The sequence below is a fragment of the Equus caballus genome, chromosome 23 (genome assembly GCF_041296265.1).
Source record: "Equus caballus isolate H_3958 breed thoroughbred chromosome 23, TB-T2T, whole genome shotgun sequence".
Lineage (NCBI taxonomy): Eukaryota > Metazoa > Chordata > Mammalia > Perissodactyla > Equidae > Equus > Equus caballus.
The window spans coordinates 59,399,646-59,425,136 of record NC_091706.1 but is presented as its reverse complement, the minus strand read 5'-3'; the positions used below and the strand labels follow the sequence as shown (position 1 = coordinate 59,425,136).

Genomic DNA, 25,491 nt, shown 5'->3' with positions numbered 1-25,491 from the left:
TTGACTTTCTTTTCTTAGGAAAGTCTTACTAGTTTTTCTGCCTTCTCTTTCTCTGCTGGTGGTCATTTACCAAGCATCACAATAAGGTTTTTACGTTTTATTTTTTGTTTTCAGTTGTTAGAGAGTAAATTGAGACATTTGCAATCACTGCTTTCTTTTCACCACCTGAAAGTACAGAGAAAGGAACTGAGGATCCAAGCGTGCCCAGGAAGGCAAGTCTTGGCTAGTAACTGTTGAGAAAGGCCTCACTTAATGCAACTCAAGAAAGACATATAGGGCTGCGTTACCTGTGTCCTCATGAACACCAAGAAATGAAGCAAGGAACATTTTCTTCTGAAAAATGGGTTTCCTGGAAAGGGAATGTGTGTGCTTCCAGCACTGCTTCAGAGGTTTGTCAGACAAACCATAACAGCAAGGAAGCAATGACTTGTATGTACATGGTCTACCCAGGGACAAATGGTGGATATACACACACATACACACACATCAGTCTAGGATAATCTTTTGGGGTCCAGAGAAAACTGGCACTCCCTATGCACAGAATATAGATTTAAATGAAGAAAGAAGTGTATTGCAAGGAGTAATAGAGAAATTAAACAGGTCACAAAATATATGGAATTGGTCATATTTTCTAAAAAGTAAAGGCATCATTGATCAAGTTTAAATCATGAGCTGCATGATGAGGCATATGGCTCACATTTTACAAGGATCTCCATCAGGTTGGTGTGGATGAGATGATAGGAAAGACAGGACAGTTGTGTGAAGAGAATTGGAAGAAACTGCTCATTTGCTCAGCACAAAATTGTCTATATTCACAGGCTCTTCCAATCAAAAAGGACATTTAATGGCACTTAAAATGTGATAAATTTGACATGATTTGAAGATACTGTGAGATATAATTGCCTCTTTGAATATTTCTGAGTCTACTCTTTCATAGTTCCTTTAACCCGTGTAAGTAATCCTAGTAAATTAACCTCTTTTTCCTGCTCGAATTTATGTGAAGTTCTACACTCTATCCTTGATTGTGAATCCACAGAACACTGGCTGTCTTCAGATGTACCTTGAGAGTAGGCAGGAGGTGTTTTTATTTTTAGCAGCATAAAATGAAACACACACTATTAATTTATTAAATGACTAGAGGTTATTTTGAAAATTAATATTTCATTTGATTTTGATGGGATTTTTTTAAAACATCAAAGCCATATGGAATCTACCGTTTTAACAAAAGTTTAAGCATATAACATATGCAGAATCAAAGGAGGGCTCCCGCATTCCCTAGGTTCTTGTTCTAACAATGGAGCTCATTTCCACTTCTATTTCCAGCCTCCTCTCCTCCCAACAATGGCTCCTTCTCCTTTGTCACACAATCAAGTCTTCATCTAAAATGACAAAGGGAGATGTTAACATTGCCCCCTCCCCCAACACATACAAGTACTGAGTTATTTACCTATTTATTTTTATTGCTAATCTTTATTTCCTCAGAACCTTTGGTGTGATTTTGACAATTATTTTCTCCATCCTAAAGCCATCAGAATATTGTTTTTAAAAAATCAATATTAGCTAAGAGTGAGATAAATTGTAAATCTAGCAGAGACATTTTTATGTTGTACAAAGAATCCTAAGTTCAAGGTTTCAAGGTAAGTGTCACCAGTGTGATGATGGATGTGCAGTTAGGATGTGGATGACATTAGCATAGGCACATTGCACAGAGAAGGGGCTGTAATACAGGTCAGCACTCTGAATAGGAGAACTCTCCCAAAACTGTGAGCTGAGCCCATAGGTTCAAGAAGGGCATTGATAAACTTGAGGATAACTTCTCAGAGAAACTTGATAATGTAGGAATTTGAGGGTTTGAAAGAATTGCGTATGACTTATTGAGAAGATAAGACTTGCAGGTGTTAGAGATGATGATAATTCTCTGTAAATATTTGAATTAGTGTCAGATGAAAGAGAGGTTGAACTCTATAGCTGTGACTCTGAGGAAGTCCTGGGACATTTGGGTGTAATGTGACCCAATATGGAAATATTTTTAAAATAATACTATATAGATTTAGTTTAAGTAAACAAAAACCAGACAAAAAAACTATAAAAAGTAGAGTCTTTCCCAAAACAGAATGGGCTTCTGCATAAAAGGTTGAGAGTCCTGCCTCCAGAGATGGCACCTGGTGTGGTCGCCTGGAAAACTGCTTCTCACCAAGGATTCATGTATCAACTGGTGTTTGAAGAGATGCCAGTTTGCATCTCCTTCATTATTCTGTCATTCTTTGATGGTCTTTTGTGTGGAGAAATGTCCTTATATACATCATTATGTCATTGTATTTTACTAAGTGATACTGTTTTATACTCTGTTTTCTTAATTTAGGATGATTTTAGTATAAAGAAATTTTATTTAGAAAACGTGCTGGAATTATTCTATTTTAATTTTATTACCAACTAGGATATGGACTTGAAGTCAACTATTTACTCTGTTTTAGTTCTTCTGTAAGATAAAAAAGGGAAGCAAATGACTCCAAGATTCTTTCTAGCTCCAAAAATCTGTCAATTTCATCTATCTGGTGTCAGTTGCCAATAATGAGGCAGAATGTTTTAGTGGTCACAATCTCAGGCCCAGTGCAGCATTCCTGGGTTCCCATTCACAGCATCTATCACTCTGGCAATTTATATGAGGTCTCTGGGGCTTAGTTTACTAGTCTGTGAAAACAGGATGATAAAACTACTGCTCACGATATGATGTTGTCATTGAGGCTCATGTAATAACTAATGATGGTAAGAATGACTTAACATCAACCATGACAATCTATATGCTTTACCATTTCACTGACCTTGAATTAGAGCCCAAGAATTATTTAGTTACCTAGCAGTGCATTTTTGCAGCATAGATTAAAGTTAAATATTTTATGAGTGCTTGACTTACTTTTTATTGATTTAGGATTATGACTAGGATAAGATATTGGGCTTTCAGACTTCTCTTCATGTATTGGATAAAATCAGCATCTGTTCTGAGGCAAATCTAGATGTTGGCTGTAGGTATGCCCTTTTGTTCTTCTCTGTATAGCTACAATGGTAGCCTCTTCAGGAAAGAATTCTGGTTAGGCATATCAGCTTCTCAGAAGATGCCAAAATTATGTATGTTTTTAAACTTATGGATATGTCCTTAATTAGAAACAACAAATATTTGTGGTCTGTTACTCATCATGCAGTATACACATCACAATTTTTGCCAGCCAGTATTAATTAGCAAAGGAATTGCAAGAAGTAATATTGAGGGAGGATTGCCCGAATGATAGGAATCCTTTTCATTCATCTGTATAGTTTAAATTTTATCAATGGATTAAACAAGACTACTACAATCTTGTATTTACTCTGTAGAAGTGTTTCCACTGAACCACAGCTTGAATTGATGCAATCAACTTATAGTGATTTGTGTTATAGATGCTAGAGACCCATGCTTGCATTTATTGTAGCAATGCTATTCATGGTGTGGTTTTCCTCATCCTTTATAATGTTTCTCCATTAAGGAGACCATGGGACATACCTCCCCCCAGTCTCAACACTCCAAATAGAAGGGCTTCTCCTGGACATTTGTTTATGTTTAACTTATGATTCCACTGGATCAGGAAATAGATTTATTTGCAGTGTGTGTGGAGCACTAGGAACCTCAGAACAAATCTTGTGCACATGTCTGGCAAGTAAACAGAGTCCACGGGCATATATGGGAGTGAAGCATAACTCCTCTGGGATCAGTTGGATCCCATCTCTTTTATTTGGATCTAGGGTAGATTTGGTCAGGATGCCACCTCATTTTTCCTTTTCAGTGCTGATATTATGGTAGTGCTTTGAGGATTAGACAAAATAATCACTTACATATTTATGCATATTCTTGCTAAATGTTAGCTATTGTCAATGTTGAAATAAGAGGTTCCCAAGAAACAGCTCTCTTTCTGCCACCTTTCTTGGCCTACCAAAACAAACATTCATGCATGTAGCCATTCAATAAGCATTTATTGAGCACTTATTATGTTAACTTATTACTCGTATGTATATGAGTAAACAATACAGATAAGATCCTTGTTGCCATTGAGCTTATGTTATAAATGGGTGGTATAGGGTATGGGGTCCATTAGCAATAAAAATATGTGAAGGGAAATATTCCGTAATAATAAGTGTTGAGTTGAAGTAAAACAAATTGAGAGTCCAAGCAGCCACTTTAAATCATGTTGTCAGGGAAGGCCTCACTGTAGAGGTGACATTTTCATCACGGACCTGGATGATAAGAAAGAGCCACCTGTGCAATATCTATAGAAAAAGCTTTCAGAGAGAAGAAAGATCTAATTCCCAAGAAGAGGAGACAATAATCTGATGGGAGAGATTCCGGGGTGCTGGGAGATAGCCATCCAATGAATGGTTGTGTGTGTAGGTGAGAGTCTGTCTTCTCTTTCTTCACTCTGAAAGGCTAAGGCCCCCGTACAGAGATGAGCTCAGTCATTTTTTTGCTAAGTAAGGGCTCACCACCATATGTGCATAAAGAGCCAATTATTATGACATCAGCCTTTGGGAAAAGAAAAGTAGCTTTATTTGTGAGATCAATCTGCAAGGAGACAGTAGGCATATGCTCTGAGATCTGTTGCCCTGATCCAGATCTTGGGGCAAAATTTATGTGATAAACAGCAGGGAAGTCTGAAGTGTGGAGATAGATGATTGGAGGTGAGGAGAAGAGAGGCAATTGATGATCTTCCCAAGTGTCGTCAAGCTTCATGGCTCTTCATAGGACGCATGTTCACGAAAGAGTGCTGTTAGCATATCTGTGGGTAGTTTTCAGCCCTTTGACATCAAAAGGGTCACTTAACGGGGATTTGAACAAGCCCATTTGGTGGGCTGGTGGTCTCAGCCAGGCTGAACTAAACAAGGAGTCATTTCTCAGTTCCTAAAAGACCACTCAGTTGCTCTGTTGATAAGATGGGGTCGGTTGAACAGGTCCAGGAGAGCCTCTGGTTACAATCTTTCTAACGAGCACAACCCTTCTTGTTATCTTTTCTCCAAATGGTAAACTGACCAAGGGCCTACTCTCTAGGCAGCTCTCTCTGATCTGTATTTTCTTTGAAGGCGTGAGTCATTGATCAGACACCTGATCAATGTAAAATCTACAATTTGAGTTTAAATTTGGAGTAAGTAGCAGGTGTCTCAGGCTTCTGACCCAGGTCCTGTTTCCAGCCCAGTTTATCACAGTTCTCCATGTTGGCATTTAGATACCACAGACTATTAATAAGAAAGTGGGACTTTGCCCTCCTTTGCCTCTGTTCCTTGCAGATTGCTCCCCTAGAAGTGACACAAAAAGCAGTGCTGTGGTCTGAGAAAGGAGCCCAATAGTCCTGGATTCTCCTAGCTACAGTCTGCTTGATTTCGAGCAGATACTCAATTTATCCCTAGCATTATTGCATCTGTTCAGTTCAAAATGTTTTCCTCACTTATTTTTATCTCACACTAAAATCAACTTAATTAATAAAAGAGGACACCATACACTCTCTCCGTATAAATACTTAATTTCTTAATTCTGTTTACGAAATATCTCCCATTACCTCTTGATGGCCTTTTTGCTCCTTATGAATGTCACAGTCATGATCATAAGTCTTAATAAGGAACTTACATGCTGAAGGCCTCTTTATGCTTACCAGTTCAGATGTAATCTCAAACTGATTCTCCCACGAGTATTGGTTCACCTTTTGTGCTTATCTGAACCCGATCCTGGTCCTCATGCATTCTGTGAGATGGTAGTTGATCATTTCTTGACTCAACAGTTATCGTCAGTATGTAACAGACAGAGGAAGGAAAGGAACTAAAATTAAAAATGACCTTTCAAAGTGTTTTATGTGTTCTTTCTCTACCCATATGCATTTTCAGTGATCGATGTTTTATTGGAAGAGGTTAAAATATTACTAGTAGATATTTTGGAGATTTGAAGGGCAGGAGCTATTTCAGTGTTTGATTTGTATCCTCTTCAAGGGCCCTCCCAATGCTTCGCTCAAAGAAAGAGTGGAACTGCATGGAATGGGCTTTGCCTGTGCTGCCTGCCCTTCCCACGAGGCGTGGGGGAGGGCTAATCAGAATACAACTACACCCCAAAATGCTTGCAGCATGGTCTGTTTGTCACCAGAGGAGAGGCTTGGAATGAATGCAAGTGCCCCCTTTTCTTTTGTGTGACAGATATAATTCCTGCCATTTATTTTTGTCCTCATCCTCCCAAGTTACAGAAGATGATAGGAAGAAACAGTAAATCTCCTGTGACCATCACACTCCTGTCCTCAATATGTGAAGCTCCATAAGTATTTTTGTACAACTATGTGAAAGCTGCATTTTCCAAGGAAAGACTCATTTTCATTTAGAATGTTGGAAAGCAAAATCTTTGTCCACTGAGTGATCAGCACTTTAAATGGTGAAATATCTCAGTGGAAACAGGAGAGCATGATTTGTATCACTATTCACACAACAACTTTTAGAACACTTGCTATGTGCCAGGCACCATTTTAAGCCCTTTACAATATTTACTAAAGTCATCCCCATAATACCCCTATGAAATGAATATTACCATTATCTTCTTTCTGCAGATGAAGAGATTAATAATTTGCCCAAGATCACACAACTGATAAATACAGTGTGTTATATAACAAGATGTACTAAGCAACAAAGGCCTACAACAAAAGAGTATTTCTTGAGAACATGTGGGCAGCAGTGATAATGACCTGATCATTGCAGAATGGAAGATGGTCCTCCCTGGGCTCTCTCCTCAAATCTCCTGTCACTTGATAGGTCACGTGAGGAGGAATAACTTTAGAGAAGGGTAAAAAGTTTATAAATATGAAGTTGTCTTTACCCAGAAAACTTCAGAAAGAGTAATAAAAAGGCATCAATTCCTTTTGCCTGGAGCCTAAAACAATTTTGCCACCCATTCTAAATTTTCCTCTAGAAAGGGAAATAAGTAAGATTAATCTCAGCAGGTCTCTGGTAAACCTATTTGCCTTGGGCCTCCCTCTGGATTCCAAGTACATTTTGCCCTACTGTTACGTGACACCTAGCATCCTCGGAATATTTTTATGACTCTGAATGCATGCTCCTCGTGTTACTTACAATAGCATTAAAAAAGTGCAACACCTAATTAATTCACCAATCAGCTGTCAGAACCTGTGATCATCTGCTAGTTCCCTGTGGAGTTCCCTGTGGAAGAATCAGTATTCTGAAAGTGCCATTTCCATTATGCTGTGTGTGGCATTAGAGTGAAGTACTAAGTTATGCTGCTTGTTCATGGAAAATATGCTGTCCTCATGAGTGCCTTGATGACTTTGTTAAAAATACCTTCTGCCACCCCTGTTCCTTGTTCTCATGAATACCGTGGCTCCTCAGTACAACAGCATTTTCATAGCACCACAAATTAAGAGAGGGGAGATCAGCATATCTCAATTTCATAGCTCTGCATTTTCCCTCGAGTTTTTCTATTTTATCCTTAAGAAACTTTATCCTGTTTCATTTTTTAAAAAATAATTTCAATTCTGTCTCCCCAGATTGGGTCACTTTTCAAGACTTTTTCTTGTCTCAAATATTCCAAAATGGGGACAATTTATTCACAATAGATATATTCATGGCTCCTGTTTCATGGGTTTACAAAATTATAACCAGGTAAACTTGTTTTACAAGTACTTTCTGGAAAAAAAGAAACATAGGAAGCAAAGAAATAGTGCTCATAGAATTGTAGACTCAGTTTATTTATGATTAATATCTGCTTTAATGATGGCATGATTGAGTTTTTTGCTGAGTAACAAACTACTCCAAAACTCACTTGCTTAACAGAACAATCATTCGATTATTTCTCACAAGTGTGTGGGTCAGTGGGCAGTTTTGGTGATCCTAGGCTCCACTGATTTTAGCTGAGCTTGCTCATGCGTATGAGGTCAGCGACCCTAGGATGGCCTCACTCACTTCTTTTGCAATTTTCTGGCTGAGGCACCAGGAGTGACTGGGCCACATGTCTCTCATCATACAGTTGATTGGCTTGGACAAATTTGCATAGTGGATGGCAGGGTTTCAAAATGAATAGAAACATTCAAGACTTTTGGAGGCCAATGCTTAGAACTAGCCCAACATTGCTTTTGCTACATTCTGTTGGCCAAAGCAAGTCACAAAGCCAGCCCAGATATAAGAGGTGGACAAATGGACTCCACCTCTTGATGACAGGAGCTGCAAAATCCTAGTACAAAGGGAGTGGATACAGGGAGAAGTGAGGAATTGGGGGCAATTTGCAATCTACCACACTTAACTATCTGGCAGAGCATAGTGGTCATCTAGACCTGACTCGGGTTTAGTTTTTGTGCTGTTTTCTAATCAGGCTGGTTCCCCAATGAAAAAACAGCAGTCCTTCTCAATTTGACAGCACAATCTCACACCAGAACAGTAATACAATACATTCCACATCCGTCCAAAATCTTTTATTTCTGATGTTGCTTCTTTTTTTTTTAATTGGTTTTATTGACTATTTAGAGATACAAAAAATTGTTAAAAATATGTACAAGGTATAAATAAAACTATAAGATACGCAACATTATGCCCACCATGCTGTGTAAGAAAACATTAAAATATCCTGAAATAACTCATATATTCTTTCCCAATCAAATCTCTTTCCTTGTCTCCTCAGAGTAACCTCTCTTCTGAATTTTGTCTTTGGTGCCTTGCGGTTTTACTATGATATGTCCAGATATTAACTTCTTTGTATTTTATTTATTTGTTTGGATCTTAGGTTACTTAATCTTTATATTGGTGTCTTTCATCAATTCTGGAAAATTCTCAGTGATTATTTGTCTATATATTCCTCTACTCATTTTTCTCTCTCTCTTTTTCTTCTGGAAATCTAGAAGGTGAAAGTTAGCTTCAGTGCTCTATTCATGTTTTGGGTTCTAATATGTCCTTAATTTTTTGGTCTCCGAAGTTTTTTTCCTTTAATTTGTTTAAGTTGTGACATAATTTCAGACATACAGTGAAGTGGCAAAATACTGACACGGATTTTCATTACCTTCTTCCAGATTCCCCAGCCGCTAATATTTTACCACATTTGCGTTGCTATCTCTCTTTCTTTTTGGGAAATTTATGGATAACTTGAGACATGATGCCTCTGAGTCATGAACTGCTTCTATATATTTTTCCTAGAAACAAAACATCTTCTTCGTAACCACAGTATAATTATAAAAATCAGGAAATTAACATGGTTGTAGTGCTATTAATTAATCTACAAGCACTGTGTTAGTTATTTATTGCTGTGATTGCTCCAAAATATGGTGGCTTAAAACAACAAACACATGTGGAGTAATCTTCCCAATTAAAAGACATACACTAGCAAAACGCATTTTCTTAAAAAGTATTCAATGATACATTATCTACAAGAGACTCACTTTAGATATAAGGATGTATATAGATTGGAAGTGAAAGATATTCCATGTAAATAGTAACAAAAAGGGAGGAGAGGTGGCTATACTAATACCAGACAAAAAAGACTTTAAGTAAAAATTGTTAAAAGAGACTAAGAAGGATGTTATGTGATGATGAAATGGTCAATTCACCAGGAAGATATAATAATTATAAAGATATGTTCACCAAACATCAGAGCCCCTAAATATATGAAGCCAACACTGACAGAATTGAAGGGAGAAATAGAGAGCTCTACAATAATAGTAGGAGATTTCAATACTCCACTTTCAGTAATGGGTAGAACACTAGACAGAAGATCATTAAGGAAACAGGACTTGAACAACAATATAGTCCAATTGGATCTAACAGAAATGTACAGAACACTCCATCTAACAACAGCAGAATATGTATTTTTCACATGGAACATTCTCCAGGATAGATGATATGTTAGGTCATAAAAAAGCCTTAATAAATTTTAAGAAATTAAATTCATACAAATTATTTTCTTCAGCCACAATGGAATGAAACTAGATATCAACAGTAAAAGGAAAACTGGAAAACCCACAAGTATGTGGAAATTAAAAACAAAACACTCTTAAACAACCAGTGGGTCAAAGAAGAAATCACAAGGGAAATTAGAAAATTTCTCAAGACAAATGAAAATAAAAACACAATAGACCAAAATTTATGGAATGTAGTGAAAGCAGTCCTATGAGGAAACTTTGTAGCTGTGAATATTGGCATTAAGAAAGAAGAACTACCACAAATCAAGAACATAACTTTACACTTTAACTAACTAGAAAATTAAGAACATACTAAAGGCAAAGCTCGCAGAAGGAAGGAAATAAAGATTAGAGCAGAGATAAACAAAATAGAGAATAGAAAAACAATGGAGAAAAATCAACAAAACCAAAAGTTGGCTCTTTAAAAAGAACAAGAAAACGTTTAGCTAGACTAGCTTAAAAAAAAAAAAGAGAGAGAAGATGTAACTAACTAAATAAAAAATAAAAAGGGAGACATTATTACCAATTTTACAGAAATCAAAAAGATTATAAAAGAGTACTGTGAGTAACTGTATGACAACAATTTGGGTAACCTTGATAAAATGGGCAAATTAGAAACACTCAACCTACCAAGATTGAATCATGAAAAGATAAACAAAATTTGAATAAACCTGAAAAGATTAAATCAGTAATCAAAAACCTCCCAGCAAAGAAAAACCTAGGACTGGCTTCACTAGTGAATTCTGCCAAACACTTAAGGAAGAATTAACACCAATCCTTCTCAAACTCTTCCAAAAAATTAAAGAAGAAGAAACACTTCCAAATTCATTCTATAAAGCCAGCATTACCTGAATATCAAAGTGGGACAAAGATACTACTGATAAATAAACTACAGCCCAATATCCCTAATAGATATTGATGTGAAAATCCTCAATAACATATCAGCATAATGAATTTAACAACTTAATGACAAGGATTATACACCATGACCAGTGAGATTTACTCCTGGAATGCAAGAATGGTTCAACATACAAAAATCAATCAAGGTAATACACCACATTAGGAAAATAAAGAAAAAAAAGCACATGATCATCTCAACTGATGCAGAAAAAGCATTTGACACGCTTTCATAATAAAAAATTCAAGATTCTTTCACAATAAAAACATTCAACAAACTAGAAATAGAAGGAAACTACCTCAGCATAATGAAGGCCATATGTGAAAAACCCACAATTAATATCATACTCAATGGTGAGAGACTAAAATCTTTTCCTCTATCAGGAACAAGGCAAGGATGATTATTTTTGCCACTTCTTTTTAGCATTGTACCAGAAGTCCTAGATGAGCAATTAGGCAAGGAAAATAAATAAAAAGCACTCAAATGGGAAAAGAATGAGTAAAGTTATCTCTGTTTACAGATGGCATGATGTTATGTGTAAATAATCCTAACGATTCCACACATAAAAAACTGTTAGAGCTAATAAACGAATTCAGCAAATTTGAAAGATATAATCCACACATGAAAATCAGTTGCATTTGTGTAGACTGAAAATAATCAATCAAAAAAGGAAATTGAAAAGCAATTCCATTTACAACATTATCAAAAAGAATAAAATATTTAGTAATAAACAATCAAGGAGGCAAAGGACTTGTACACTGAAAACTACAAAATTTTGCTGACTGAAATACACAAAGAATACACATATAAATGGAAAGACATTCTATATTCATGGATTAGAAGGCTTAATATTATGTAAATGTCAATACTACCCAAATAAATCTATAATTTCTCTGCAAACCCTGTCAAAATTTCAACATTGTTTTTTGTAGAAATAGAAAACTCTATCCTAAAATTCATGTGGAATCTCAGAGATCCTGAATAGTCAAAAGAATCTTGAAAAAAGAACAAAGTTGCAAGTCTCATTCTTCCTGGTTTCAAAACTCATTACAAAGCTATGGCAATCAAAACAGTGTTATTGGTATAAAGACCAACATATAGAAGAATAGTCTAGAATAGAGAGCCTAGAAATAAACCCTTGCATATAGGGTCAAATGCTTTTTGACAAGAGTGCCAAGACCCTTCAATGGGGAAAAGACAGTCTTTTCAACTAATGCTCTTGGAGAAACTAGATATCCACATTCAAAAGAATGCAGTGGGACTCTTGTCTTATACCACATGCAAAAATTAATTCAAGTAGACCAAAGACCTAAATGTAAGATCTAAAACTATAAAACTCTTAGAAGAAAACATAAGACCAAATCTTCACAACATTGGTTTGGCAGTGATTTCTTGCATATGACACCAAAAGCATAGCTAACAAAGAAAAAGTTGATATATTGACTACATAAAAATTAAAATCTTTTGTGTGTCAAAGAACACTATTAACATAATTGAAAGCAAGGACTTGAGGAGCGTTCATGTTCATAGCGTATTATTCATAATAGCCAAAAGTAGAAGCAACCCAAGTGTCCATCAGTGGGCAAATGAATAAACAAAATGTAGTATATATTCATACAATGGAATATTATTGAGCCTTAAAATGGAAGGAAATTCTGACATATGTTGCAACATGGACAAATCGTAAAGACGTTATACTGACTGAAATAAACCAGACACAAAAGGACAAATATTGTATGGTTCCACTTACATGAGATACCTAGAATAGTCAAATTCACAGAGATAGAAAATAAAATGATGACTATCAGTGGCTTGAGGTAGGGGGAATGGGGAATTATTGTTTAATGGATGTAGAGTTTCAGTTTTGCCAGATGAAAAGAGTTCTGGAGATGGTGGTGATGACAGCCCAAGAATGTGAATGTACTTACTACCACTAAACTATACACTTAAAATGGTTTAAATGGTAAAGTATATGTCACATATATAATACCACCATTAAAGAAATTTAAAACAAACAAATAGAACAAAGCAAAACAACCCAAACACTTTTTACCTCACAGTTTCTGTGGGTCAGGAAGCAGGAATGTCTTAGTTGGATAGTTTTAGATCAGAATATCATGTAGCTGTCAAGTAGCAGTCATTTAAAAAGTTGCCTGGGCTTGGTGATCCATTTCCAAGAACACTCACTCACATAGCTGTTGGCTGGAAGCCTCAGTTCTTCACTGGGCGGACCCATCCACAGAGTTATTTGATGTCTTCATGATATAGTGGCTAACTTCCTCAGAGTGAGTGATCTAACAAAGAGAACAAGGAGGAAGCCATGATGCGTTTTTAGTCTTAGAAGTGACATCTTTATATTTCCACCACATTCTTTTTGTTAGAAGTGAGTCACTAAGAATAGCCAACACTCAAGGAGAGAGGAATTAGGCTAGAAAAAGCATCAAAGATTTGTGGATTTAACTTAAAACACTATGACATTATTCAGGTTTTGCTCATTGTCCCAATAATGTCCTTTATAGCAGTGAAAAGTATAAGATCACATATCTCTTTAGTGTCCTTTCATCTCAGTCTGTCTTTCGTGACATTGACATTTCAGAAGAGTGCAGCCAGTTTTTCTGCAGATTATCTCTCAGTTTGGATGTCTGATGTTTCCTCATGAATAGATTCAGTTATGCATTTTGGTAAGAATGTTTCAAAGATAATATTCTCATTACACTGTACAAGAAGGCCCATGATGTCAACTTTTCTCATAGCTGGTGGTATTAATTTTAATCATTTGATTAAGTCGGTGACTGCTGGTTTCTCTACCGTACAATTACTATCATTTTCTTTGTAATTAATAAGATTTTTTGAAATTCTGGAGTTTTTTCCCTTTCTAATCAATAAGATACTTCTAGATGTTAGCCTATTATTCTTTGGACTTTAACCCATTTGCTTTAGAATAAATATTTTTTGAATTTCCTGCTAGATCATTAGTGCTTTTAAAAAACATGTTTCATTTTGTGTTTTAATATTTTATCTAACATTTTGGGTTGTCTTCAGCATGAAGATCAGTCAGGATATCTGTTCCACCAACTGCTAGAAACCAAAGCATATTTCCTAAATTGCTACCTATTTTTACAGCCAGTATTAAATTCTTTTCCTGCCTCTCAAAGCTTTGGCTATTGCCATTAGGCATTATAGTTACTACTTGTTAAAATTGAGATGTACTACCCTCTAATTATTCATAACTTTTCACACCTCAAATTATTTCAGACACCTTATGGAAAGAGTTTATAGTCTATTTCAAACTTTCTCCTAATAGTAACTCAGTAAGTTGGATCAACATTAAGTGATAGCATTTTCACATAGCAAAAAAATGCCCAACGGTAATAATAGGGGATGATAATTAAGCTCTTGCTATATTTCAACATTCTAGATGAATTTGCAAGTATTAACCTACTTAATTTTCCCAGCATCTTATGAATTGGATGCCATTATTGTCCTTGTTTTACTGACTAAAGACCAAAAAATGGTAAAGCTATGAGTCAAATCCAGACAATCTGTCTCCAGAGGTTGGAGTCTTAATTGTTGTGCATTATTGCCATGAAGAGGATTGCCTTCTGAAAAGCTGTGAGGTATATGTAAACCTCCGTATGAATGTAAACTCTCCAAGGCAGAGGAGGCTGGAGTTAGAAGGAAAGAAACATAACAAACATTCCCATTCTTCCCAAACTGAAGAAACTGAAGCTTGAAAAAAGTGAGCTTATTTACTAGCTAAAGCTAAAGTTGAGGCAAATTTAGGTATGCTGATGCCCAATTGATCTAGTTCATTTTCCATCATATCATACTGTAAATGTCTGGTTAAATGAAAATAAATACCCTACACCCAATTATTTCACCAGGGACAAATCATATAACTGTACAATATCAATTTAAAAGTTGAATTCTGAAAAGAATATGCTAGATATGCCATACATTAATTAAACATGAACTGCGTCTGCTTGCTTTCTTACAACATAAAGGGGCTTTGGGGAAATGATTTGGATGACCTCTGCGTTTTTGCACAGATAATCTGGCTAATTCAAACTTTTTCTCTTGTCCTAAGCAAATATATTTGACATAATTTCTTTGCTTGTTTGTTTAAAAGTAATCTTCATAAATGCAATTTTTGAAAATACTCTGGAAAAAGTCTCTTCTGGTTATCAAGTAAATAAAGTATGCAACTAGGAAAAGAAACCATTATATACAGATCCATTTAGCAAAACACTCAAGTTATTTATACTACTTAGTGTTAGTGTGAGAAACTGATAAACTTATAGAGTGTAGTTGGCAGTATTTGTTATGAAACAAATCTTGTGATTTCCATGGATTGATTGCCATTATTTTTTATAATATTATTTTATAATACATTTACTGTTTTAAAATAGTACTCAAGGCACCTCCATATTTAGAGCCTTCCCTATGATATTTAGCAAAACGTGATGTTCAAAATCATTAACAAATTGGTATGTCACGTGCTCTGATGAATCAGAAGGGGAAACCAACCATTCAGAACACAGATCAGCCAAAAACAAGGCCAGACAGCATATATTGGCTGAATTTGAACTCTAAGGTACATTGTGAAGGTATGAAGTTAAATATGCTCTTATATTTTACACTCCCATTTGTGTTGTATTGATATTCTTGTGTTGATTTTTCTCCTCCTCATCATATCTCCTCCTAGCACCACAGATATACTTGAAAGGGAAATATGTCATAAAAACACGTGGTATAGAAGCAGAATGGTGGTGGTTGTTTATGGGTTGATTAAATTTTTGTATGCTGTGATAGAGATGTCTAGTGCTCTCACTTAGTCAGTTTTCTTCTCCTTCCAGGTACACTAGAGGAAGATACTTCCCCATTCTCTTAATGTTGGGTTGGGCATGTAGCAATTATGATCAATGGAATCATCAGGAGAGGGATTGAGTGACTCATATCCAAGACTAAGCATTTGATTGAAAGATCCTCCAGAATTTCTTTCCTTGCTGAGGTGACTGAGGAAGTTTTTGCTCTAGGGGGTTCAGTCACAAGATGATAGAGCCACTATTAACTTGGAAACCAGAGTGATGTGTAAAGCAGTCCCACCTGGAATTTCTACATGGGACACGTAGCGTTAGTGAGATAAACTTCCATTTTGGTAGGCCACTGAGATGTGAGGTTTGTTTGTAACAATACCCTGACTAATGCATGTCCAATGGAGTGGTTAATAAATATGTTTTTATTAAAGAATTAAACTCCTTAAAATTATCTAAATAACTTTGAGGTTGATTATATATTGGAGATAATATAATAATCCTTCTAAATTTTATTTTGAGTTTCACTATATCCTTATCATCAATTCAATTAACATATTTTTTCCCCTGAATTTAATGTATATCCTAACCGTGAAGCTCCAATCTTCAGATTCGGTGTTCTCACTGTGAAGATATTGCCCCTAATTCTAACATACTCTGGTGGTTGTCTCCAAAGGGTTTTGTAAGTAAACGATCAACTATCCCCTCCTGCTCTGTCTGCTTTCTTCCTTCCCACATAAATGGATGCCTTTAATCTACCTGAGGAGTTGCTTCTTTCCTTTTATTCTAGAATTTGGGGAACATGCCTTACTAGATAAAAAGGAAATGCCAAAGTCAACGCCTAAAGACCCAGGCATACTTTGTGTTCCCTAATTCTGTTAGATCTGTAAGAAACAATGCACGGTTTTGGAGGAGTTGTGCCTTCCTCATTTGAGAATAATAGTTCATTGTTAAGTAAATAGCATGAAACTATATAGATTGGAAATTCAGGGATCTGCTTCTATCCCGGTAGCAGTTCATTCCTTTGAGTCCCAGAAGCACTGTGGGCCTTAAACTAGACTTGTAAAAGCTGTCAGGAAGAAATTTTAAAAAATCAACAAACTTAGATACTTTGGGCTTGAGCAGTGTCAAGCTTCATTTGGGTAAGGTTTTTGAACTTTTAGAAAATGCCAATCCAATAGTTGGTGTTTTATAAATGAAAATGAGTCACACATAATGGTCTTTGAAAGACATTGGCTTAACACAGACTTATCATTAAACCAACACCTGTGTCCTAGATAATATTATCCCATTCTGGGAGGCGGATGACTGGAGGGAGGAGAAAGGTACAATATACAAGATAAAACATATCACTGTGCTTATAAATTCGTAGAGAAAAAGAACGTATGCAGAAATTTTCATCATTTTAGAGAAGATACGATATCTTAGGAACCAAGTTCAATATTAATAAAGTACAAAGAGAACTTAATTAAAATAAAATATCGTACTGAGGGCTAGGTAACTGTGTGTGGATCAGGAGCCTTGCAAGACTGGACTTTAATACAAATGAATAAAGAAGTTAAAGACTACGCTGTGAGTAAAGAACACAGACCAGAAAAATACTGCATATGGTATAGGCATGGTGAATCGTTAGAGGCTGGAGTGGCTGGAGAATTGAATGGATGTATCTATGTGGAAATGGACAAGTCCAGAAATATAGATTGGAAGCTCATCAGAAGTATATAATGTGTGACTTTACTTTGAAGACAATGGGAAAGGGGCCCATTATAAATTATAGACTAGAAAACTAAAATGAGTTAAAGGACTTTTAATTTTTGGAAAATAAGTTTTACTAAAACATAATATATTGATACAGTTATGGAAATTTTCACTGGTCTCAAATCTCTCCAGAAGTACAATTTTGCATCAGGGGGTTGAATGGCCGCTGATACGTGGCTCATGCCCTCAGAGAGCTCTGGTAGCTTATAGAACATAGAGGGTGGTTTCCACGGAACACCTTTACCATTATCTGCTTTTCTTGCTGGTGAGCATGGTGGAGGAGGGGGGAATCAGTAGATGTTACCAGAGAGGTGGCACTGGGACTCAGATGGAAGCAGACAACCAAGTCTAGGCTAGTCTTGTCCTATTGTTTATTAATCACATGACGCTGGTGGAATCAATCTCTAAGCCTGTTAAACTCCCTACCCTGCTCAAGAAGCATTCTAACAATAAACCTGTGTGAGCAAATTATGTGCATAGGTGACTCATCAAGACATTATGGTAAAAGATGTTAAAGAACAAGGCAGAGTTGTCCTCTTTTTACTAACCCAAGATTTTCAAATAGATCCTGTGTTATTAGAGACTTTAAAATGAACTGGTAAGCCAAAAAAAGGAAAAAAAGAAAAGCTATTATTTGCCTTCCCCAAAAGATTAGTATTAAGAGAATAATGCAGTAACAGTGACTACCATGGGTATGGGATGTGGAACTCGTATTCATAAAATATATATATATATACACCCCTTGGCATGTTTATTTTTTTGATGTCATATAGAAGGGGCTCATAGAGTAGGCAAAAGCAGAGAGAAGATTAGGGCCAGCCCAGTGGCGCAGCAGTTAAGTGCACAATTCCGCTTTGGCTGCCTGGGCTTCGCCGGTTCGGATCCTGGGTGCGGACATGGCACTGCTTGGCAAGCCATGCCGTGGTAGACGTCCCACATATAAAGTAGAGGAAGATGGTCACAGGTGTGAGCTTAGGGCCAGCCTTCCTCAGCAAAAAGAGTAGGATTGGCAGCAGTTAGCTCAGGGATAATCTTCCTCAAAAAAAAAAAAAAAAAAAGCAGAGAGAAGAAAATTAACCAAGGAAGGGGAATGCCAGTGAAGTAAAAATTTCAGCAGAAAGCAGGACAAAGTCACAGTAGAAGCCCAAAGAATTTGCAAAATTCTTGGAGAAAACCTTGATCTTCCTGCAGGGCTTTGGCCAGGAGGATAGAGTCAACTTTATTTTAATCTCAGAGGACAGGATGACGTCATCTGACATGGGGATTTCATTCAGCCCTGGGGAACATTCACAATTACTAGAGGATGAAAAGAGGGAGTAGTCAAGCCCCAGTGCCACACAACCAGCACCACATTTGTGAATTTGGAAGGTTAAATCTTGGCACTAATCCACAAACATTGCAGCTGAGTTCTGTGCATGACAGACTAACAAACAGCCCAGTCTACCCTCTCGGATTAGGAAAGGAAGAACAGCCTGTGGACGAGGGAGTCTTTGAGAGGACTCCAGACATGTCAGTTTAGAATGATTTCTGTTTTGTTTTGAGAGGTGCAATCCTAGTGTTCCAGCACAATTCTGAGGGTCTCCAGTTTTCTTTTTTTTCCTCATCGTTTTCCTGTTATTTGCCTATCAAGTCACTCTGTCAGAGTTGTAATACAACTGGCTAGTTAGTGGGAGTTTTTCCAGTAAGTTCACTTCAACCTTCAAGCCCTCCACCATGGCTGTTCCACTGGCCAGGGCTCAGCTGGCTACGCATGCTGCCCAGTTTACCTCCTGACCAGGCTCAGAGATAATAGGAAACTGATTTCTGTCTTCGGAGGGTTGATGCAGAAGATGCTCAGCCCTTGTCCACTCTTCCTTTCGTGTTGAGCTTTAAATTTCCTTTTACTACTTGTTTGACATTTGGCTGCACATCCTGATCTTGGTTTTATTGTTTGTTTTCTCCCCATGCTCAATTTTCTCCTCCCTCCCATTCCCAAAGCAGTGATTAGTTTACAATTTCTTAACTACTTCCTATTCTTCAGGAATTGAAGCAGAATGGGAGAAAATTAAAAGGTAATTTAAATCTACTTTTGCTGATTTCAGTAGGGCCATATGATTTAGAGTGTTTTTTACCATCTATATTTATGATTTTTTTTTTGAAAAGAAATTTTTTCATCATTGTTAGGAGGCAGCATAATGCCATAAAGGGTTAGTTTGGGGCAGCCTCGCTTTCAGGTTCTGCCACATCCTGGACGCGTTGCTTATGATAAGTTAGTTGACATCTATAACCCAGTTTTTCCTCCATAAACGAGCATCTTCATCTTAGAATTGTTCTGAGGACGTGAGGAGATAATGATTTAAAGTGGAAGCAATGTTGTTGAGACATGCTAACCATTACTGTGGCTACTGCTTCTACTCACACTACTATTGCCATTGTATTATTTGGAAGCCATGCCACTGCTCCTTCTCAAAGGATTCTCATTTGCTGTGTGTATACTTTTTAGCATAAAAATTCCATGTGCTGTGTCTTAAACATGCTGCAAAAAATGTGTGTGCTTTGCTTTGTCTCTTTGAAGAGACAAATTTGAAAAAGGCTAAAACTACATGACTTGTGCTATATCTGACACAGTTTCTGAGCTGGTGTCTTGTGGAGTAGGACACAGTGTGCCCACATATTGACTCTCACAACCCTCAGAGTTTCCAGTGGCCAAAACCCCAAGGCTGGTTGCCTCTGGCTACAAGCAGCCGTATCTCTTTACCCCCACCCCCAGTTTCTATGTATGCTATGACATGACAGTTGGGAGACATTAATCTAGTGAAACTCTTCCAACAGATGATGAATTTTGGTAGATTCTTTATATATAACTAATGTATATACACAGATACACACACATATTTGTTTGCATTTTTGTTTTTATTTTTCAACTGAGGAATGATCCAAGGAATAGATAGCATGAGACTAAGGGTACCAAAGATTTGGGGAATGTAATAATTCTACTGTACTGTAAGAAAGGGGGAAATTGCTTTTCTTTTAATTTATTAAGACATGTTTGTATGTGAAAATTAAAGTCAAACAACATATCATTTTAGAGAAGAGTTATAAACTACTTCCCAGAAGAATTTAGTTCCCTGGCCCATAGGCTAGTTAAGTCCATTAACTTAAGTCCATAAGTCCATTATTATTGGACTTAATATATAGATAATAGTATATTTCAGATTTTCATTAGGCTCATTAGATTCCCTGAAGCATAAAACACCATACAAGGTGCTTAATAAATGTGACTTAAATGGACATCTACTTTATGATAATGCATTGACCATTTCTTAGAGAAATGAGACAAGTGGGCAATGGGTGGGGTGTGGTTTTAAGTTTTATTAATTTAAATTTTGCATCAAAATAAGTATCATGGAAAGAGGCTATTTTTTCTTATAAAGATCTGGAGCAACTGTAGAGGCAGAATTATATGTTGAATGGATGGATTCTATATTGTATTTTTTTACAAAGCATCTTCTGGACTGAATTTCTGTGAAGTCTCCTTGCCTCCTTGTAGAAACCAGTGTTCCCATCTTTGTGTTTGAGAATTACAAATTACTGTCATCCTCCGGTGGAATTTTTCAGCCATGATTTTGTGCTTTATGTGTAATCCAGGATACCGTTCACTCTGTCATGCTTGTGCTCAGGCATTTCACATCTGTATTTCCACTGTTGTGAAACCTGTTTAGAGTACATGTTTCTACATCCTGGTCTCATTTTATTTAAATCCTCTGCTGTGGTTGATTAACCACAAGCTGTATAAGCAGTAAAAAGAAAGAAAAAGAAATAACTTCATATAGAGTTATTGTCAATAGAAGGTGACACAGGCTGAAGTAATAATAAAAGTTAAATGGAGAATATATCAAGTTAATGTATGGCATAATCCTAAACTCCATGGAAGGTTTGGTTTATTGTGATGTTAGGGGAACCAAGCATAGCCTTGAAAGCTAGTTATTTTTGAATTCCTGAAGGGCAAAGTAACCTTTACATAAATGCAACCTACTGAGAGACTAAAATGAAATTTTAGTATATCTGTATAATTTTCTTTGTAATGATGTTATAACATTCCACAGTCTCTGTAATAAATATATACAAGTATAGATTCAGGAACAAAATATGTCATTTTCTGCTATAAGGAGCTAATAGGTAATAAAATATGTTATAAAGCATTATTTATAAAGCCATGTCCAAAACAGGAAACAATTCTAAATCATTGACACTGATTATGTCAGTCACTCACAAAAAACTCACTGAATATTAGAACTCACAGTACACCTGTTAAAGCTCAAAAAGGTAGTTATAGGTAAATAAAGGGATGTATTATTTTACTCAGTAGGGGGTAAACATAAGGAAACTATTACACTAATATTTAGAGCAGGCACAGCAAGTTATTACTGGAAGTGAGCGGTGTTAGGACCCATCCCCTAATCCTGTGAGTGTGATAGATTGCAGGGCAACCAAGCATTCCCATGTTATATCTCCATCCGTCATTTTTGAGTGGGATTAAAAGACTCAATGGGCATGGTGTTTGCGTATTCTGGGCATCAATAATGGCAGTGGCAGTAGCAGCCGCAGTGGTGTAGGCTCTCTCAGGGACAAATGAATACCTGTGGTGTCTTTCCTCAGTTTGGGAGTTATAATGAAGGAATACTGAAGATAATCTAGGCAGGACCTCACTCCATTGAGTTGCTACATTCTGGAATCATGTCCCTTAATGTCCCAGAACCAGAAATTGTGTGGTCAGTGATTAACGCATACTTCTTAAAGTTACAAAGGCCTGGTAAATAAACCAGAAATACTAATTTATGAATGAGAATTCTTTTGAATGATTAAAATGCATACAAACCCTGTCAACAGCAAACTACTCTCTCCTGGTAACAAGCTATGTAGGAAACTAAATTGCCCATTAGTAGCCTTCATTGATGGTATAAAAAAGGTATAAGAATAGTTTAAGGTAATGTTTTATAAGAAATTATTCCTAGTTCACGATCAAGAGCTGGACTCATCAAGCACGTAAATTGTATATCTTCTCCCTTGATCAATGCTGAATGCTGACAAAAGAGGGCTTTCCTGGATTTCGTACATCAATTTCTTTTCTATGTGATCCTTTCTGTTGGCATATATCACATTTGAATCTCTTAGTATCAAAACTAATCAATGACTGCTTTTGCTGATTTAAGATTCACTGTTTTCTTCCGTTTTTTTCAATTAGCTTAGCTCTAAATTCTTGAAGTTTTTCTTTTGGAAATCACAACTTGCATAGTATTTAAGCCTCCAGACTCACTGACTTCACCTACTGCCCTCACGTTGAGATGTGTGCCATTGAATAACTATGCCAGCATCTTAGCTTGATTTCTCTAATCTCAAAAGCAAGTTCAGCCAATAAGCACCAGAGAAACAGAGTTCTGGGTGATATAGATGGAGAGACAGATCTTTCCATGTACCTCTCACCTTGAGGAAAATATGCAAGCATGGGGTCCTAGAGTCCTTCCCTGGGAGTCCATGGAAATTTTCCTAACAAAAAATAAAAATGCTAATAGGAGCCAGCCTGGTGGCGCAGCCGTTAAGTTTGTGTATTCCACTTAGGCAGCCTGGGGTTTGCTGGTTTGGATCCCAGGTGTGGACCTATGACCCGGTCATCAAGCCATGCTGTGGCAGGCATCCCACATATAAAATTGTGGAAGATGGGCATAGATGTTAGCTCAGGGACAATCTTCCTTAGCAAAAAGAGGAGGATCAGGGGGCAGATGTTAGCTCAGGGCTGATCTTCCTCAAAAAAAAAAAAAAGAAGCTAATAGCTCTCATTTATGAAGGACCTGATATGAGCCAGTCAATACTACCAGGAAATTTACCTACAGTTTCTAATTTGATCTTGACAACAATTGAATGTGATAGATATTATTAATCCATTTTAAAATTAATAAACTGAAGCTCAGATAAATTAAAATAAATAGTTAAGGTTATTAAGCATAATAAGTGAAAGATCCAGGATTCAACTCAGGTCTGTCTGGCTGTAATGCTTAGTACTCTAACCAGTCTGCACACCACTTCCGAGGTGGTTACTAACAAGCCTTGGAGCATGGCTTCATTCTGCACTCCTGAAGTCACCTTGAGTCTGCCTTGTTTAATCTGCTCCATGCCACACTCTTACCTGAGAACTTGATTATGGTCCAATATTAGGCATTATAGTCACTAGAAAAGGCTACTTAGGTCTTACAAAATACTCAATAGTACTTAATATGTCTCCCAACACACCAGCTACCAGGTCCTATTCTGTCCTGGCAACCAATCTCCTCACATGATCTGTCTAGAGGGTTGCCTTCTAATGAAGTCTTTGGTCTCTAACGATGGACTGTATATCATCTTCTTACTGACCTTGCACTATTTGATAACTATGATGTCAGTCACAGTGAAATAACTGGGCCTCTTCCCTCCTATCAAATTGCTACTATTAGTGGGTCCAGATATTGTAGTAGCAGAAAGAAACAATTGCACAATTGGACTCTGTTTTGGTTTAGAGCTTGGTATTTTTACATGCTGTGTATGCTTGACTATGGGATAAAGACACCTCACATCCTTTTCTTTATTTTAATTCAAAAGATGAATTATGTTTATGTGAATGACCTACTCACAATCCGTAATGAGATCGTGGTGGCTCTCATAGATAAGAGAGGTACTGGCTCGAGTCCAGTTCTCGCTGCAGTAGCTGTCACTCAGTCCCTTTTTCTCCCTTCAATTAACCAACCATCTTTGAAAAACACAGAATTAAAGGATAGGGTATAAACCTAGAAGCTAGATTTTGGAACCATCTGATAAGGGGATATAGATGTGTTATTTATTGGCAAGATTGGTACCCAGGGTTTTTATCGAACTAACAGATACACACTAAGCTTAACATGTGTTCTAAATGCATGCTTCAAATTGGTCTCTAATTTAAAATCTTCTTGGATTTCTACAAATGCCCTTTCTTTTATCGCATATAACAATGATTCTTCCTTTTTTAAAAATCAAGAAGCCCTTTGAAATGTTGACTATTTCCTCTCAAGTTCAGTGATCTTTAATTAATTCATTGTATACATGTGTATTAGTAGATAGAACTTTCGGTAATTTTTGTTTGGGTAAACACAGTGGGACACAAAATCTGCTGTGAATTTAATACTTTAAATGGTTTTATTTCATTTCATTTATTTATTTATTTATTTATTTTGAGGAAGATTAACCCTGAGCTAACTGCTGCCAATCCTCCTCTCTTTGCTGAGGAAGACTAGCCCTGAGCTAACATCCATGCCCATCTTCCTCTACTTTATATGTGGGACGCCTATCACAGCATAGCCTGACAAGCAGTGCCATGTCCACACTCGGGATCCAAACCGGTGAACCCCAGGCTGCCGAAGTGGAACATGCGAACTTAACCGCTGCACCACCAGGCCAGCCCCTAAATGGTTTTATATTATGCTGGTCACACCAGCTATTTTATATGTAGTTAAAAGATAATTGACCATTTATATGACAGATATACTTTTTTCTATACCACGCTAATAAAGGAGTCTTAGACCTCTTGTCATAGCTTTTTGCCCCACTACTATCTTCTTTAATCATCTCTAGGGTTCCAATTATGTAATGGGTTTTGTGGTCGCAAAACTATGATAGTAGATTTTGACTGTTGTGAGGATATAGGAGGAATCACTCAAGACCATCACAATTCACGCATACTTTAAAAGTTATCTGCTTTAATCACTGTAAATAATTCTTACACAAAGGACCTTGAAAGTAATTGGAATACTTGTTTCAAATTCTCTTTTGCTTGTTTTCCCCATTATTATCGTATGATAATATTGCTATCCTCGATCCTAGAAACATGTGATCAAATCCAGCAGGTTTGAAGTTAGAGGATATTAAAGACAATGGTGAACTGGGCCAATAGTTGGGATAAAATATGCCCAATACAATTCTAAAAATCCAGTTCTCCCCAAAACTTTAACAAAATATATTTAGCGGGATATATGTTACTGAAATTTGGGGTTTCCTGAGGATATATTTTTCACTTGCTCTAAAAGGG

General features: G+C 36.7%; 1 protein-coding gene across 6 annotated transcripts in view; it reads left to right on the top strand.

The window, feature by feature from the left end:
- Nucleotides 1-25,491, top strand: part of LINGO2 (leucine rich repeat and Ig domain containing 2) — a 1,108,249-nt gene that overhangs the window by 471,345 nt on the left and 611,413 nt on the right. The window lies entirely within an intron of this gene.